Source organism: Bombus pascuorum, chromosome 14 (genome assembly GCF_905332965.1).
Source record: "Bombus pascuorum chromosome 14, iyBomPasc1.1, whole genome shotgun sequence".
NCBI lineage: Eukaryota > Metazoa > Arthropoda > Insecta > Hymenoptera > Apidae > Bombus > Bombus pascuorum.
Genome location: NC_083501.1, coordinates 1173868 through 1186642, shown reverse-complemented (window position 1 = coordinate 1186642; position 12775 = coordinate 1173868). Strand labels below are relative to the sequence as shown.

General features: G+C 42.2%; 1 protein-coding gene across 6 annotated transcripts in view; it reads right to left on the bottom strand.

Annotated features, from left to right (window-relative positions):
• LOC132914162 (protein tincar) overlaps positions 1 to 7094 on the bottom strand; it is a 34185-nt gene extending 27091 nt beyond the window's left edge. For 5 of the 6 annotated variants that reach the window (XM_060973008.1, XM_060973012.1, XM_060973011.1 and 2 more), the window contains exon 1: positions 6397 to 7094. The gene's annotated coding sequence lies outside the window, so the exon portion shown is untranslated. Of the gene's footprint in view, positions 1 to 1406; positions 1656 to 6396 lie in introns of those variants that run through there. The other variant, XM_060973009.1, reaches the window with a different exon arrangement.
• Between the last annotated feature and the right edge of the window lie 5681 nt (positions 7095 to 12775).

Here is a 12775-nt window from a genome sequence, read left to right as displayed (position 1 = left end):
GTGTTAACCTCATACCCAGTAGACACAAAGACAATAGGGAACATGTTGCGGTTTATAATGGATCAAGCGCGACAAACGTTATAAATCAATGTTAAAGTAGGAGATGTGAATGGCGGGAGGTGAAACGAGAAATAAATAATTTCAAGGGGCATGCGAATTGCGAATTGCGAACGAACAGATGTTCCGTCATTTGTCTTCGGCTTTGTTTCGATGTTTCCTTTCTTACGAGAAACTGCTCGAGTGTAATAAAAATCGCTCAAACCGCAGGAACATACACGATAATAAAATAAGGGAGATATCATAAATTTTGAAGAAAACCATCGATCGTTTATATTCGCGAACGAAACGAAACAAAAGTCAAGTTCGAGCAAAGTAATAACAAACGGACGATTAAAATAAGCGAAGCCTTTCGATTTGTCAAGAAATAACTGCTGGATTATTTATTTATACGCGCGAAAGAAACAGAAGAAGAACAAAGTTTCGAACGAAATGTAATAGGTACGTAGAAAATAAAAGGTCATGAAATATTCGAGTGATATAGAAATAGATTGGACTTCTATCCGCGATATAAATATAGTATATACGGATAAATGTCGATATACATATTGCACGTATATCCGGAACGTCGATTTGCCAGTGGCGTTCGCGTTCTCGTTCGAGAGCAGAACAAAAGAGCTGTCGTGCACGAGCACTTTGACGTTTGCTCCAACAGGGTAGCAACGTGTAAAGCAAAGAAGAATTGCGAAAGCTTGGGATGAACGTGATATGGTGAAACGTACAATGCCAGGTGGTAGCGAAAAATCGTAATCGAGTGTCTGATGGCCGCTTTGACGCAATAAAACGACGATGAATCGGTAAACAAGTTTCACGTAAGCCACCTTCTTCCACCTTAACTTCGTAACGAGTTATATACAGTTGCGTACAGTTATTGCGACACGTTGTATATAGCCTAGCTGGGAAATAAAATATCGTTACGAGTATTTAGCAATTACGATATGTATGAAACGCAGCAAAAGGTCTAGGCAACGAAATAAAAAAACACGATCGGTTCTTGCGATACGAATTACGTCCATAAAAATATGAATTTGCATAAATATTCAAAGTCATGGAATCTTAATCGTACGAGCGAAGACAGAGTCGATCCCCCAACGATACTATAATCTAATAGATTGTCTCTTAAATCTGTTTAATCGATTATGTCGTCGATCGTCGATTATAATAATTATTTGGGGAATTTTGGTTAGCCGTGAAAAGAGGAACGCGAGGCATTTTATATCACGATACGTGGCATCGAACGTCGTTCTTCCCATGGCGGCTGCAAAAAGCGGTAACAAAGCTCAGACACGCGTAGAAGAAATCCAGATCGGAGAGGTAAAGCACAAAGAAGAGTGGAAAGGATCGCATACCTGTGGAACAGGTGTTCCATCGAAGACCGGCTTTTCGTTCTCTTTCCCTTCGCACATACACATCCACGCCTCGATCACTACAACCTTCGCCAACTACTATACTTGGTTCGAACGTTTGCCTACAAACACATACATACGTGTATAGAATATTCGTATAGAGATTTTCTCGAGGACCGAAGACGACGATGGTAGAACGTTACGATAATCACCATTGTGTGCCGCTATTGTACCCACCGCTTGGAGCAATAGGCGTAACGATAAATCTGACACGATCGCCGAAGAGAACTAAACGACCTCGATCAGCGTAACAATAATCGAAAGCGGTCGCGTGACGAATTTGTTGATCGAACTGTTGACGAATAGTATACGATAGGATACTACGATGATTCACGGAAGTGTGTTAAGAATCGTCATAGGCAACTTTTACGTTCATACTCTATGCCTTGTATGAGACTCGGTCGTCACGATTATATTTGAAAGCAATCCGAAAATGTATACGTATAATGTATATGTATAAAATACATATTTGACGAAATATTAAAATATACAGCACGAACAGTCGTAATTTTCAAAATGTTTCATACGACGCACATAATATATTCGTAAAAGGTGTCTACAAGCGATGGAATATTTTGACGAACCTGTGCGTACGGAACGCGATATACGGAAGCACGATAGTTTTACCGTGCAATTAGCGACATGCTATCGGAAAGAAAGAGTTCGATCAGCGCGAACGCACGAGCGCACTTGGCTCGGTGCCCGCCAAAATTTACCGTGTTTTAATCGCGCTGTTTCCATCGTGTGCAGCTTCATTTTGTTTTCATGGCGGAGCGTTCTCTTCGATTCGGAGTAATTAATTGCCGCGCGATTGAAATAAAATTGATTTTCAGTTGAAACTTTCGAACGAACGAAAGATCTGGACTTTCCTGAAATATTTGTTTCAAACAATTTGTTTGAAAGCATCGTTAAACGATAGTTTGAAACTTCAAAGTGGCGTACGAAGGCTGTCGCAACGTTCGGTGGTACGTGGCGATAATTCGATGAAACAGCGCTGGAACGAGCGCTCGCGTTTTTCTATAAAAGCCTATCCCGAAATTGCCCCCGGTACCAAGTCGTAGAGTGATAAATTTATCCGGGATGGTCTCCTTCCCGTGTGAACGAAACGACAAAAATAACCCCGTAGCCTGCTCTTTGCGCTCCAACGAATGCATAACTGCGGAAGGATGCACTCGTTTCTCGAAGAACGCGTTTTGTTATCCGTTCGATCGTGTAACCACGAATCAACTTCCTTCCTTCTCTTTCAACTACTTATATCTCGTCGTCTCTACGAATGCCTCGAAATACTCGTGTTGCAGCAGCGATTTAAGGCCGCGAGGAAATCGATCGGTAAAGAATTAATTATTTTCTTTTCGATACTCGATCGTCTCGGACACGCGGTAAAAAGCGTATAGTAATTCGTAAAAACTGGACTTGTAGGAAATGGATCGTTTAATAGTTATTCCTTCGTCAATCTTCTAACGACCTAGGCGTGCAGTAAAGAATTTATGGCAGTCTATGAAAGCTGTGGCGTTACGCGTTGCTCGATATTACGCTCATAAATTACGAAGACAAGAAAAATATCGCCGTATGAGAATAATCGTACTGCCCAGATCGTATAAGTGCCAGGATAGCCTGTTGCGTGCACAAAATATGTACGTCTCGGCGGTGCTCCTTCCAAAGAAAGTTTCATATTAAGCTAACCTCCGTATAATTATTTCAACCCTTTCGCAGTGTAACACGGGGGAGACTCGGGCAGGCCGTCAAATATAGCTCTATAAATTTCCCGTTTGTAACGTCGTCATACATTATGTATACCCGTTAATGTTTAATATATACTTATTAACGTTTCTTCTACGGAGATGAAATATTTTTTAAATTGCATACAGTTTTAATTAAATACACTTTGCATTTAAAAAGTCGCGGAAAAAGTTTTAACGAGATAAAGAGATAACTATCCTTCGAATCGTTCGTCTGGGATTCTTCGTCGAAGGGTTACCATGCCACACGATACACGCTCCGCCGGAAGCATAGTCGTGAACGATTTTTAGATTGATCAGAAACCGGAAGCCGGTATACACATATACACACCAGTTGCTTTGAAGCTCGAAACCTTTATAACCCCGTAACGCGAGCACGTACAACGAAGAAAAAGGATTTCGAGGTCGTTACATATACATACGAGAATATACGCTGAAAATTAGCACCACGAAAATTAGTCACGATACGGTCGTCCATTTGAAGCATTTCAAAATCCAATTTCATTTCTCATCACGTAGAGGCCAGTCGAGCTTAGCACCAACCGCGAAATAAATCGCTTTCGATAACTTTCTTCTACAAAGGATTCGTCCTTGCGCGCTCTTTCGAACGAGAATACGCTGAATAAAACTGTTCGCCATAATAAATGGTGATATTGTCCGCGGAGAAAAGTTCAACTCCGGCAGAGCAGACGGCATACGCGATGAAAGGTGCGTGAAAAAAGAACCGATGAAAAGGCTATTATATTCGATTTCGAGGGAGCCGATCGGTCCTTTTCCATTGCCGCTACGCCAGAAGCTCGTAATGAGATTAATTATCAATAACGAGCCTCCTTCACCGAACGATCTATTATACCGCGGAGTCGATATCGTTAAACTGCCTCGTTCGCGATATTAGTCGATGCTTTGATTCGCTGGCTTTCGTTGACATACTTACATATATTATATATATTTAAGCGATCTTGCATCTTCGCGAAGAGAAGCAAAACGATGGTACTAAACGCGTCAAATATTCCAACGAATATCATACGCATTCCGAGTATTTTTACACCTTTAAATATCTAAAAGTAATGGAATATTTGCCACGGAAAATTTGTACGACTATGTTACGTGCTTCCGATGAAAATTTTTAAAATCTCGCTGACTCTGCGATATTGTTGCTCGTTACGTTCATCTCTCCAGCTGAATTTCTTAAAAAGGAGGCAAGAGAGTGCTCTACTGTCATCGAGGTTAAAGCTCGATCATTTTGCGAGGCAAGAAAGCGGTAAAGTAGTCGGAGGTAAGAACAGGGCAGAACAGGGAATGTGAAAGACCGGGAGTAGCTTTTGGTTAGTAATGACGTAACCTCTCGACGAACCTCTTCCGCCAGTTGCTTTAATATACGCGACTTGTATAGCTGTATGCTCGGAGATAGGGAAAGAGCGGTAAACATTACCTCGAACAGGGAAACCGGTATCGCTCTTTCTACCATCGTCCAATCCGCGTTCAACTCGATACCTCGCAGACGACCTAATCCCTAATCACGAACCAGATTTTTACAAGAAGCGAAGTACGATCGGCGTAGCTTCTAAGAGGACCGATCTTAACTCGATCGTTTTTAACTTGATCGTATCGCGTCGAGTCTGAGCCGCATTCCCAGCAGTTCCTCGAGAGAAACGTAGAAATACCGTTAAATGTAAACGATTTTCGGTAAATCGGCTACTAAGCATAGCGGCTAAAGGACAAGGCTTCTGTCAACCGGTAACGTCTGTATGTCGCACGTGGCACGTGCCAGCAACGATTATTACGCAACGTGGGAACGATGAATGAACCGAGAACTTTACGGTACGTTGACTTTCACGGGAACGACCGACGTCAATTATCAATCTTCGATGCGCGCTCGTTCCGTCCTTCATTAACGTCCAAAGTCGATCGAACGAACGTACCGTTCGATGGGAATAAATCGATCGTAAGATCGCGCGTGCGAAAGGGCAATCGAAACGACGCGTGCTGTGTTTTTCGTTGACGAGTGCGATTGGAAGAATTCACAGGCTAAACGAAAGGGAAGAAGAGAACGAGAGAAAGGAGCACCGAGTATCAGGATCGGAAACTACAGCAGACTCTCGGAAAATAAATCGATCGAAACTCCGCTTTGTCCGTGAAATACGCAAATTTATGAAAATAGAGTTTCTTTTCCAAGATAATACGGCTAGACCACCCGGTATATTCGATTATATTCGAGAAGCTCGATTATATTTATGCAACGTTTTAACGTATTCGATACTTTGAAATTACAACGAGCGACATTTTGGAAATATCGGAGAGCACGTAAACACGCGTATTTAGCTTCGATACGAAAGAATGGGTCGCATGGTCCAGTTACGTAACGCGGAATATTAGTAAACCAAGTACGGAACACGTAGCTCCGATAGTAAGCCAGTTTACACGAGAACTTACGACGTAACCTAATCGGATTCAAGCTGCAAGTACTGCGTGCAAAATGAAATCGTTGACGCGGAGGTAAGCATGAATTAATCATTGGGCGTACGCACGCTCGAAGGGAAGGAAAGAATAAAAGTAGAGCGACGGAAAAGAAGTTGGAAACGTTCCATTAAATCCGTTAAAACCCCCTGACAGTGATAATCGTAGGTGAACGCGCGATAGTCACACTTGTATCGCATCGTTGGTATTGCAGAAACGAAACGAGCCTCGTTCCTGCACGCAACGTTCCTTCGCTCACCGCGTACGCTTGTTTCAGCGCAACCACCTTCTCTCCACCATCCTTCGATCCCGAATTCTCTCGTCTCTGCACCCCCTTTCAGCTACTCCCTTTTCCCCGGAACAATCTAATCTCCAGCTATCGATCTTAATTACACCCCGACTACTTCTCAACTACCGCTCAACAGTCACGTTTCTGGCATTTCGTTTGGTTAAGAAAAAAAACTAACAAGATTCCATCGAAACGTCCACCGATCTCGTCTGTTTTCACGCGAATCCACGTCGATTTCCGATAATCGATCTTCGAAAGATTCGATTTGACCCACATTTTCCATATATCGTTTTATTCGATCGTAGACATGGCGATATTCATCATTTTCGTATATTCTGATATCGTTCTGGTATCTGCTTGTTTCGTATATATTGTATTTCGTGTTTCCACGTATAGTAAAGTATGCCGCAACGATCGATAAATGAAACACAATGAAACGCACACTGACCTTTCTGCTCCAATCCTGGTTCGACGTTGGCGACTTTCAGCGAGCGTAGATGCCTTTCGAAAAGTCAAATTCACCAGACACTGTAAACTACTGACACTCGCGGTTCTTCTGTCCGACCAATCTTTACATTCTTACCGGTGCTATTGGTCTACTCGTTCAAAATAGCCGCGATGAGTTCGGGTCCAAGTAAAAGCGAGTACCAAAAACGTATAGAACGAAAGACAGTGTCGCTAATATATAGCGTCACTCGAATTCTCATTCTTACGATCATCGCAGATGTTTCGTTAGCGAAACTTAGAATCCTACCAACTTGACACGCGGTACGTCTTACGTCCAATCGAATGGACAGAGAAATCTCGATTGATCGCTCAAAATTCGATACCGATGTCACTGCACGTGTGATTCGTCCGCACTGTGTCGATCATCGATACTCCGGCTCGATTCACCTTCCAATCCCGGAAGTTTTCTCGATTCCCCGTAGTACGTACATATTTCCGCGATTAAGATTCGAGAACGGCAAGAAGAACCGATCGGGTTCGAAGCACTCGCGTAACTAGGAAGCTATCGGTCCGAGTCTGGCAGCCGTGTGACTCGCAACGCGGTCGTAAGTGAAAAAACGAGCAAAGAATCGAGCGAAAAATCGAAAGGATCCGACGCGGTAAACGTCCACGCTTGCTCTGACCAGCCCGGCGCATCGAATGTACCACGCATCTGCGCCGCGCACTTCCTCCCTTCATTGGCTCGTCGAGCTCTATCCTTCCCCCACTCCTTGCGCTACAGGGGTTCTCCTCACGCTCGACACCACCGCCGATTCTACTATTTTATCGACTTTCTTTTCCTTGCTCTTCTCCTTTTTTTCCGGATAACAAGCGAATCTACCTGTAATCGAATTCCTTATAGTCCCTTTTGTATTCTCTTCTCGATAGTTTTTAAACTGTTTTCCATTTATCATTGTTCGATATTCGTTTCTTCTAGATTGTCGCTTCTAGTATCGACATCGAAATCTTAATTACGCGTAATCGAAGTTACGGCGATTACGCCGTAACTTACGCTCCACGTTTTACACGCTCGAGCTGCTTCGACGCGGAATCGAAAAAATAGGTGATATAACGATGCGATGCTTCCAATCGATTAATATATACTCTTTTTTTTTTTTTTTTTTTTTTTTTTACAAAAAGTGAATGTATCGCATACCGATACACGAGCCACGCTTCTCGAACGAGTTATGAAATTAGCGACTCGTGAAAAGGCGCAACCACCCATATAGTCGAACTGGTCTATTCGCCAGAAGGAACAGGCTTGTCATTGGTTAGGTTAAATTATCTCTGATGATCTTGTTTCGTGCCCAACTAGTTTTGCGTGTTTATGATAATTATGTTCGTTTGCCGAATCTAACGGTAGTTTTTTTTCCGTAAGACGCCCACGCCGATTAATCAACGGTAGCCGAGTTGCTTTTCTACTGTTATGCTATTGCGAAGCGTGTACGTTCGTTGGACAGTACGAGCTAGAACAATCGATGATATCGTATACATATACTCGCAACTGAAACTGTACGAGTATTAGAATTGTTATATTTAACGATAGCAACGTGCTTACAATTAGTTTACTCGGTAAATTGAACCGTAATCTAAACTAGAAACGTGGGATCGTCGATTATTTGGAACGCTTGCTTCAGGGAATAGACGCAACTTTAAACGCCAGAGTCCCGGAAGTGTGCAATGCACGGACGAAACTGGAAAATGGTGTAATCCAGTCAACGAACTACTCGTCCGTGGAAAACATCGTTGAACTTTTTCAATTTTCGAGTTTCGATGTTGAAACAAATACGTGCATGCATATGTACGTTTGCTAACAAGTATGCGTGTACTACGTATGTATAGAAACGCGTTCCTTTTTTCTATTTTCTCTATTTTTCCTTGGCGAATAGGTACGTTCGTACATTCGCACAAACGAAGAGACGTGTGTCTCGAACGATCGTGTTCGACCGTTTTTTACGTTCGTTGTTGGTCTTGAAAACTGCAACGTTTTTTCAAACACCATATTTTTATCGTGGGTACGAGGTAGGAGCCAGTATCCTTCTTTGCTCCTCTTTACTTTCCCTTCGCTCCTTTGCTTTCTATGAACCGGTCTTTACGGTTCTTATCGATGACGTTCATACCCGGAAATCGATCGAGATCGGTTACTTCAGAAAGGACGATTACGATGTTGCGAACGTGGCAATAATTCGTCGATCGAATCGAACAAGATGCGATGCGTCTAGAATCAGCGCAAGCGATTAACGATATCTAGTTGACGATAGTTTAAACAATTCTATTTTTTCTATCGAATATTTGTTCTTCCGTATTTGGAAAAATTATTACGTTCGATATGCGTACTTTGTCCCATTGTTAGATCGTTTTCAGAAACGTTTATTCACCCCAGGGATATTCACTTGTAATAGCATTTACTCTGGTTTACCCTGTCGATTCCATTTCCTCCTATCAACGTCGTCGATCCTTAACGTCCGGAACGAATTTTCATCGATAGAAATATTTCCTCTGCGAATTATCGATACCGTGTCACGGAATTTTTTCGTTCAACCTTCTGCTACGTTTTAGATTTATGAATTCAACTTGTACGAATCATCTACATCGAATAACTGGTTTCATGGTAAACGTTTAAGCGCACCAATCGAGTAAATGACTAAATTGATACTTGCTGCGGACATTGTTCGACTCGGAGTTGTAAAGGTCTTTTGAAAATCCCAGAATTCCGGTCGAACGACATTACATCGAAGCAAAGAAAGTAATTGTGCGGTGATGAGGGTCGGAATCGTGAGTAAGTCTTGGTTACGAACCCGCAACGGGATTGCTAATATATTCATCCGTCTCACCTTTTGCTTTCACGCTGCCAAACCTGTCTTTCTCAATGTGCACTCTCCCTCTCTCTCTTTCTCTCTTTTCGTCTCCTTTCCTCTAGCGATATTGACCTTACCGAGTAACAATCGCCGATAGCACCTATCGTTCCTATTTTATCAAACGTATCAAAAGTTCTTACTGAAAGGTCATGTGCCAAATTGCGTCACGCTTCATCCTCCTATTGTAATATCGTGAAAAAGCCACGGGGAAAACCCCATTGGGCCATATGCCCGTGGCCTTTTAGGATGGGTAATTGAAAAGGTGTGCGTGACCATCTTGGGCCACTAACAGCTGTAAAACACATACCGCATAATCGAATACCAAAAATCGTTGTATAAAACGACGCTTTGGCGAAGAGTATAGTCGGTTACGAGTAAGTTGCGAATTAGTCGTTACTTGTTAGTTCTCGAGTTGTTGCGAATTGTCAGCTGTGAGTTCTGAGTGGTAAGTTGTCACTCAAAAGTTGAGTAGTTGTACGAATTTAGTTGTTTTAGTTGTATCGCGTTGCTACATTAACGCGCCGGTTTTGCAAGGTTTAGCCGTGGCACCACGATGAATTTTTTACTATGCGATGCATACAATGTTGAAATATTACCACAAGAATTTATCTCGCTAAGGATTCGCTTATTGTTGCGATTATCGATTATCCTACATTGTTTCTTCGCGTTGCTAAATAGCTGTTCTATATTGTTACGTACCATAAACCATGATCCATCCCTCGGTCATACTTACTCGTACCCGCAATAATCCTAAAGAATCCTCGGAAGATTTATACTTTATACTTTACTCATAAAAGATATAACTTAGAAAAAACGAAGCTGGCACCCCGCTGGGGGTAGCCACCCACATGCTATATGTATTTTTATTTTATTTCTTTTTTTCACCAATAAGATATAACACTTTACCAAATGTCCATCAGGACAAATTGTAAAAAAACCAAAACAAAAATAAAAAAAAAAAAACTATACTTTACTGCGGGGACCCTTAATTGTTATCAAACATGTTTCAAGTAGAAACCTTCCTTGGGCTTATTGTTTATTAAGGTAAAACACGGAGAAAACGGGTTCGATAGCAACTGTTAGGGAGCGCACATAACAAGTTTATATTTCGTGTATAAATAAAACTATTTTTATATGTTTTATACCGCATTAATTGTAGCAACGACGGTAATAATAAAAGATGTATAACTATCGACGTTTGTTCAAATTACGTATTTCTACTAAACTTGGTGCGCCGATCACCGGTGACCCCATAGCATTCAACGTGTTAAAGAATAGCTCTGATTAAATAGTCATCGTTCTCTGTTTCGATCACTGTAAATAAATCACATCCGATAAAATAAAGATCACTATACTATCGATGTCATTATATTCGCTATGTTTCGAGTCCCGGATTCGGTACAAATCGACTCGCGAATCCAAAGGAATGGACAATCGACGGAACATATTTACACGATTTACTTTACGAATTCTTTTTTCTTTAAACGCATCGTCGTCCGATATAGTTACAATTAAGAAATTCAGGGAGATTGAATGCTCCTATTGGATTTAACGAATTTGACTCGCTGCAATATTCGTATTCTTCTAGAACGCTCTCTTCTAACAGTAAAAAAGACCGAAGATTAAAATATCAAGGGATACATTCGCGTGCGCGTCGAAGCGCGATCTCTGCGGTTCAAGCTAAACCTCGCTGGAACTGGGGTATCCATATTTGCAGTGTAACCACAAAAAATCCAATACCCGCGAGTGAAATAATTTTACGGTTGTCGACGATTAAACCAGACGAGTTTCAAATAGATAAAAATGCTACAACTTTGTAACTCGTGATCCCCGAGCGATAAAAATACATTGTACGTATTATACGATATTTTTTCGACCATGTACCGTAAATACGCGCGTCGATTTATCAAAAAATAGAACATATGGATATTTTCAGTGCGGATCGTCCATAGCGAAAAGAAGAAAGTGTTCGAGGGGAAAGGAACGATCGGGAAGAAAGTAAGCGGAAGAAGAGGAGGTTGGTAAGGAAAAAGAAGCCAGGGGAGAGACGCCGACTAGGCAGCTGATCGTGATTGCCAAAGTAGAGCCGATTTAAAGGGCAGCGAGCTACTTCTTGCGCGCTGGCAAACTAAAGGGCGACTGGCATCCAAAGAACTAGTTGGCAGATGGCATACGCTGGCTGGGATCTTAACCATAGTCCTTACAGAGACTCTCGAAAGAAAACAAGCTCTTCTATCTTACTAACTTCCTCTGCTCTCTCATAACACCGTCTCTCGAACCTTGCGCGAACACGATCATTTCCCATTAAGCCGTGCTTACGTCGATCAATTTCATCGGAATTGGGTTTCAACCACTCCGCTACTTCCAATTGCTTCCGATCGTGATTCTGCCGTTCGATTCTTCTCGTTCGACTAAACGAAATATAAATCTATGAATTTTAAAAGGTCGAAGCTTAAGCGACTCGAACAATACCTATCTCGCTATATACATGCTGGAACGTCGCTGTGGCTTTCGACAATGAAACGATTCGAGATTTTTGACGAAGAATCGTGGTCGAGATCGGATCCGCTCTCCTCGTGTCTCTCCGAAGAGCAGGTGCGCCATGCATCACGCAGAACCAGTCTTTTTCTTATTGATCCTGCTTCTGCCCTTTGGACCGTTACCAATCCCACCTGCCGATCACGTGGCTTCCCCCGGACACTCGACCAACTACAATTTGCTTTTTGATATAGCACGTTCTATACGAAATGTCTTCTATGTCCTCCGAGCCGAGCATTCGTTCTTTACCGCGAAATTTTTCCACGCAATGCAGAATCCTCTGTTCTAACGATTGCACCATCTATGAAAAGAAATTACGGTGGAAAGAAGGTTGAACCGTGCGAAAAGCAAAAGTTAATCGTGACCCATGGCCGTCCCATGGCAGTTTGTAATCCAATATGATCAACCGAGCAAACGCACCGAAGCCGCATACGTGCGCGTTCAGGTTTTTTGCAAGGTGCCCGATTGAAGACCACCTGTCGGTGTTGTACATCGCTCGATGACAATTTGCCGTGGATCGGAGAAAGCAACTTGTGTGCAAGCGCAAGACCTACGAGAGTCTATTGTACGCCGTGAGAAGCAATTGAAAGCTCTCGATGAAGTGTCAAAAACCCGACGCTTATCTTCGCCTATGGCGAAACGAGTAACAACGCCCTTGCAACCACAACTTCCGTTCTCCATCGCTCTCGATTCTCACTAATCAATTAATCGATTAATCTGTTGTTTTCCTTTAAACGTGAATATCGTATTTGCCATATGAACGTTTTAATACATCAAATGCTATAATAAACGTTATGCAAAATATGCCTGTACCAAGACTCGCATGTTGTTTCGTAAAGGCGAAGGTAAACGAAAATTTCGCCTTATTGTACTCGGTAGGATTTTTTGAAGGAAGATAGCGGATCAGGAGAAACTAATGAGAAGCTGCAGAACGACGAAGTAATT